Raw genomic sequence first — 5,714 nt, forward strand, 5'->3', positions numbered from 1 at the left:
TTTTGAAAGCAAAAAGTAAATATTTTCATTTGCAAATTAGAAGTTTTTTTTTTTTTTTACATTTTACATTTTGCTTGGAATTTAGAAAACTTTTGCTTGAATTATGGTTTATCTCCCGCAGCAGTCCTGGACTGAAAGAGCCAAATTGTTTAAGCAATTCCACCACATTCTCAGTAAATAACTAAAATTTGGACACACCTAATACACACGGATAATGAATTTTCCACACATTTATCATCTCCCTGCTAAAAAATGATGACATCACAGCTGGAGAAACCTTAAAAAATGAATGATGTCATGATCTCTAATGGGGCTCAGGATATATATTCCAAAACCCACTTAACTTTCGAGCAAAGTTATGAAATATTATGGGATGGCCAGTAAGCCATGTTCTTAGCTTGGTGGCCATTTTGTAGCAATTTTTGAAATTTGCAGGTTTTCACATTTTTGCACATTATGGGAAAAAAACACTTTTTTAGCATTCTATGATATTACCAAATTGTTTAATATAAAGAAGAGTTATGAGGACCCTTTAAATCAAATATTTGTACTGTATCTTTTGCATTTTGTCTGCATAGTTTGGGGGGGTGTGGCTTATACTAATAGGTTCTTAAGTTCGTTATTTTTACGCTAACAGCTGCAAGGAGATAATTAAGTTTACTTTTATACCATAAGTTAGGAGTCATGCTACGTTCTCAGAACCTAGATCTTCAGGTCTTTCTTTTTCCTTCCAGCCCACTCAAAACGCTCCCCCAGAAGCACCAAGTATTTCCCATCATACCCCAAAGTACTCCTCCTGGAAGGTGCTCCTGCAATCTCTGTGGCAAGAAGGTTTTAATAACCCTCAAACCTGTTGTCATGGAAATTGGACTCTCCACATGGAAGCCCTCACATATCCCACTTTCTACACACATAACACTCAAACAATACATTGGGATTGTGTGTGTGTGTGACTGCATATGTGTGAAGGAAGCCAGCAGGAGGATTTCCTCACTTAATCACACCTTTAGTCATTTCTTCACAGGAGGAGAACATTTGTGGTCCAAAAAGAATCTGGATTGAGTGGAGACTGAAAAGAAAGAAAATAGAGTCCAGTCCTTGATTTCTAAATGTGAATGACATGCTTGAGCTGAAAGGCTGAGTGAGTTTTTCTAATTGCTTTTAGGGGTTTAAAATAGCTTCATTCACAGATGAGTGGAGAGTGTGAAAGACGGAATAGCTGACAGCTCTGGTTTTACTGGATCTAATGCCATTCACCCAATATAATGACTGAAACATAGACAGATAAGATCGTTCTGTTGATCTGTTCTGGGTCGACTAAATGAACATTTGGGTCAATTATTTATTTTTCAGAATCCCAAGCTTGTCAGAAATGTTGCTGGTGCAAAGCAAATACTGCATATTAGATCATGAGTCTATTTTACTATGAAAAATATTCATTTAAAGGTTAATTTAAATTCATTCTGGGAACGTAGCGCCTGGTCCACACCAGACGGCGTGATCGTTTCAATACCTGGTCCAGTATTTGCACGAGCCACGAGGGATCTGCGTCAATTCTGGCAGGACGTTACGTCAAGATAAATGAGAAAATCCGGTGATTTTTCTAATTATATCCAATTTTTTACGATTTTTTTTTATGCTTTCGATCCTTTGAATTCTATTTGATTCAATCCAATTTTTAGTAGACACATTTGTTTAGAAATACATTAATAATCTTTATGTTTTGAAGATTTTGATATTAATCTGATACAATTCACATAGTTTACTGTAAAATTTATTAGTAAAATAATAATAAGATTATTATTATCATACAGTGCAACATGGATTCTCAAACGTAGAAGCTCCAACAATTGTTCTGAGGAGATTTTGCAGACGCACGCTTCAGATAAACATGAAAAATGGCTTTTTAAGATATTTAGGATGTGGGGTTTTGGCTAAAAACTTCAGAATCAAAATTAAAACACTACTGAGAATGTTGTTTTAAATTAAAAAATATATATATATCAGGGGGGAACTTTAAAGTGTTATTAGCAAAGTTGAGAATTAGGATAGTCAAAGTTTGTTTTACCGTTTTTTTTTGTTTTGTTTTTTACGTGTTCCAAACAAGGTTTGTAAGTTACAGGTATTGTGAATAGCCTAACGTAGCTAACATGTAGCCATGTTTTTTTGTTTTTTGTTTGCTATTAGCAGAGTTGAGACCACAGACCAGGGGTCGGCAACCTTTAACAGTAAAAGAGCCATTTGGGCTTGTTTTCCACTGATCAAATGCTAGAAGGAGCTGTATAGTCTTACTTTAGTCTTTAAGAAATTTGGATTTGTATTCATGACTTAAATGTGAATTATTTGAAATATTTTAGCCTGATCAAAAGCGAAAATAAAAAAGAAAAAGAAAAGCTGAACTCCAAATTAGCATTAAATTCCTCAGTAAATTAAATCAGCCAAAAATGTTAGCATGTTGCTAAAAGAAAAGCTAAACTCGAAATTAGCCTACAAACCTCAGAAGATAACAAATTAGCCAAAAATGTTAGCATATATTGCTAATATATTAGCTAAACTCCAAATTAGCATAACAAACTCATTAGAGGCCAAATTAGCCAAAAAAGCTAGCTTGTTGCTGAATTACTAGCTGAACTCCAAAATAGCCTATAATTTCTCAGTAAACTAAATAAGTCAAAAATGTTAGCATATTGCTAAGATAGAAGCTAATTCTAAATTATCCCCAAAAAACTTCAGCAGATAACAAATCAGCTGAGAACATAAGCATTTTGCTCAAATATTAGCTAAACTCAAAATTTTCAGTAAACTAATTAGTCAAAAACCTGTTGTCAAAATAGAAGCTAAACTCTAAATTAGCCTAAAACCCCCAGTAGACGACAAACTAGCAAAAAACGTTAGCATTTGTTAAAATAGAAGCTAAACTCTATTTTTTAAAATTTTTTTTATTACTATTATTTTGTTTTTCTTCACCCAGAGAGCCACCATGGAGAGATAAAGAGCTAAATGTGGCTCTGGAGCCGCAGGTTGCAGACCTCTTGCATATACAGAGTCATGTTTGTTTTAGTGGTATCAGCCTGTTTTTTTACATGTTGTAAACAGGGTTGGAAGTTATATATATTGTAACTATGCTAACGTGGCTAACCTGTAGCATTTCACAAACAAGTTCTAGAATTATTGTAAACACAGTTAAAGTCTAAATGACTGATTGACTTAACTCTGACTCCTTTGTCTCACACCTTTTAGTTCACTGCGCCTTATATGAGACATAAATTCATTGTTCTGCACCTTATAGTGTAGAAAATATGGTAAAACCTTTCCAAAACACACATCATCAGCACTGCCTCAAATACTTCATTCCTCACTTAACAAAAGTGATGGAACCCCTCTCAGGAAACATTTTTTTGGACCGCATATTTATTATTTCTGCCAAACAGTCTGGTTTGCAACAGATATAATTACAGCTCACTCTAGAGAGACATTTCACACATGCCCACTTTAAGGCATAAATTATGAGTCCTTCAGACTGCCACTCTTCTTTAATGATACTGTTTATCGTCACACCGCCTGTTTCTCTGGCTGACCTTTGGTTACTGAAAATAAAGCTTCACTTTTTGTGATTTTTTTTTTTTTTGCTTTTGATTAACTGTGACTGAGGTTCAGCTAAATGGACTACATTAGGTTACAATGTCTTTTAACCAATAGAGCTGCCATAAAAAACAAATGGATACATAAGAAAACACAGTTTGGGTACATTCAGTGTTAGGCAGCCAATACGGCTTTTCTCAATAATTACTAAAATATGGAAAAAAGTGTTGTCCAAAATCTATTCAGTGTATTTTTTTTACAAAGCTTTAAATTCCTAAAAGAAAGCTTAGACATTTCTGATTGTTAGTACAGGTTTAAAAGGTTTATATGTTTTACTGTTTGAAAAAAATGGAACAACAAAACTTTAATTTTAAGCTAAATAGACTTATGAAAACAGAATTTGTGTGGTTTGAGTGGAGACAAGAGCATCACAACCCACAACTTTGCTTTGACTTCCAGGTTGAATCACATAAAACAAGATTATTAAGCAAGGCCAGTTCACCAAACAGCCACTAGAGGGCTTTGTAGCCCAAGCAAGGACCATTGAAAATGACAGATTGTTTTAATATGATATTTTTTAATCAGAAAAGATGTCCACAGCTTGATATAAAAAATGTTCTTGAATTTTATTTTTAAATGACCTCATATTCTGAATATTTTTTAACAATTTCTTGATCTTAAAACTGCTCTAAAGTGGCGTTTTGAGTCTAAGGTTACCATGAAACTGTTTTTTAAAGCAAATGATTTTATAAGAAGACTTGTTTGTCTAAGCTGGACACTTTAGTTTGGAAATGTCGGTGTTCTGCAACATATCCTGCAATGTGAGGCAGAGAAATAGACACAAAAACTGGTCCAGAACCACCAAACATGCAATAGAACCCAATCTATCATCTGTCCCATCTCTCCCTTAATGACAATGGCGTGTTTGTGCATGTGTGAATCTCTGACGGAGTGCGTGGCTGTGTGAGTGTGTGAACAAACCTGTGATTGGTAACATCTGTGATGCTCATGATTCAGTCAAAACAGACGTCAGGAGCTGAAGGAGTTGTTTAATAGCTTGTTTGAAACCACGATGAACTTCATGGTTGCACATGTGACAGCTGCTATTTCCAGAAGAGGCTGGAAAACAAAACAAATATTGCAAAAAGAAGTATTTCTTCTCAGACTTTATGCTATAAATTCATCGCATCTCTGAGTAAATACAAACTTTTTACAAATTAAGTATAAAATTTAAACCCAAGACTTATTTCTAATAGAATACAGACAAATCATCTTGTCCTGCTGCTGTAACGCAAAGTCTGTTGTGTGACGTTAGCTTTGATATGCATCAAGTGGAAACAAAGTTAATGTTCCTGTTGACCTCGTGTAAAATCATCTGTTCTGCCGGAGGCTTTTCATGAGACACATGTGAGAAGGTCTCTGATGCTGTGGAACGGGCTGGCTGTCCTTTACTGTGTTGCATTATTGGTTAAGTGAAGCCTTTGTATTCATATTCTTGTCACCATCTAATTGACAAATCAGTGATCAATTGAAACCAAACACAAAGTAACGTTCTGGCTAATTTCCTCCTTTGTTATCTTGAATTAAGACAACAAAGCTATTAAAGTCCACCAATGACAAATTTTTTTATTAAAAAAGAATTCCCAGTGGTGTTTTAATTATGATTATTAAGTTTTTAAACAAAATTCCACAACCCAAATGTCGGAAAAAGCTATTTTTCATGTTGATCTGAAGCCTCAGTCACCAAAATCTCCTCTGAGGGGGCGTGGCTTTGGGAGAAAATATGGGAAAATAAAGAAAGCTAACATCAAAATGGACTGTGACGGCTGATTTGACCACCGTTTGTTCTCTTTCGTAAGAAAAATGCCACACATACGTTTAAAAACAGGATTTTCATGGCAGAGGGGGCTTTAAAAGTTTCTATAAACGTTTTCTGGCTATATAAATAACGTGTTAAACGTTGAAGATTAAACCAATCAGAGACTCAGAATCAGTACTGACGAATGGATGGGGTCCTTTTTAATGAACTGAATTCAACCTTGTTGAATCTATGCTAGAATAAGGAGGCAAAAGGGATCCAACCTGATATTAGCAAGGTTTACTTAATAAAATGACCAGTGAGTGTATATATA

At 34.7% G+C, this 5,714-nt stretch overlaps 1 protein-coding gene across 1 annotated transcript in view; it reads right to left on the reverse strand.

The window, feature by feature from the left end:
* Positions 1 to 5,714, reverse strand: part of LOC112155909 (meiosis 1 associated protein) — a 132,323-nt gene that overhangs the window by 36,110 nt on the left and 90,499 nt on the right. Inside the window, exon 2 of the mRNA XM_024287951.2 lies at positions 4,564 to 4,701. The gene's annotated coding sequence lies outside the window, so the exon portion shown is untranslated. The remainder of the gene's footprint in view (positions 1 to 4,563; positions 4,702 to 5,714) is intronic.

The sequence above is a fragment of the Oryzias melastigma genome, linkage group LG18 (genome assembly GCF_002922805.2).
Source record: "Oryzias melastigma strain HK-1 linkage group LG18, ASM292280v2, whole genome shotgun sequence".
Taxonomy (NCBI): Eukaryota; Metazoa; Chordata; class Actinopteri; order Beloniformes; family Adrianichthyidae; genus Oryzias; species Oryzias melastigma.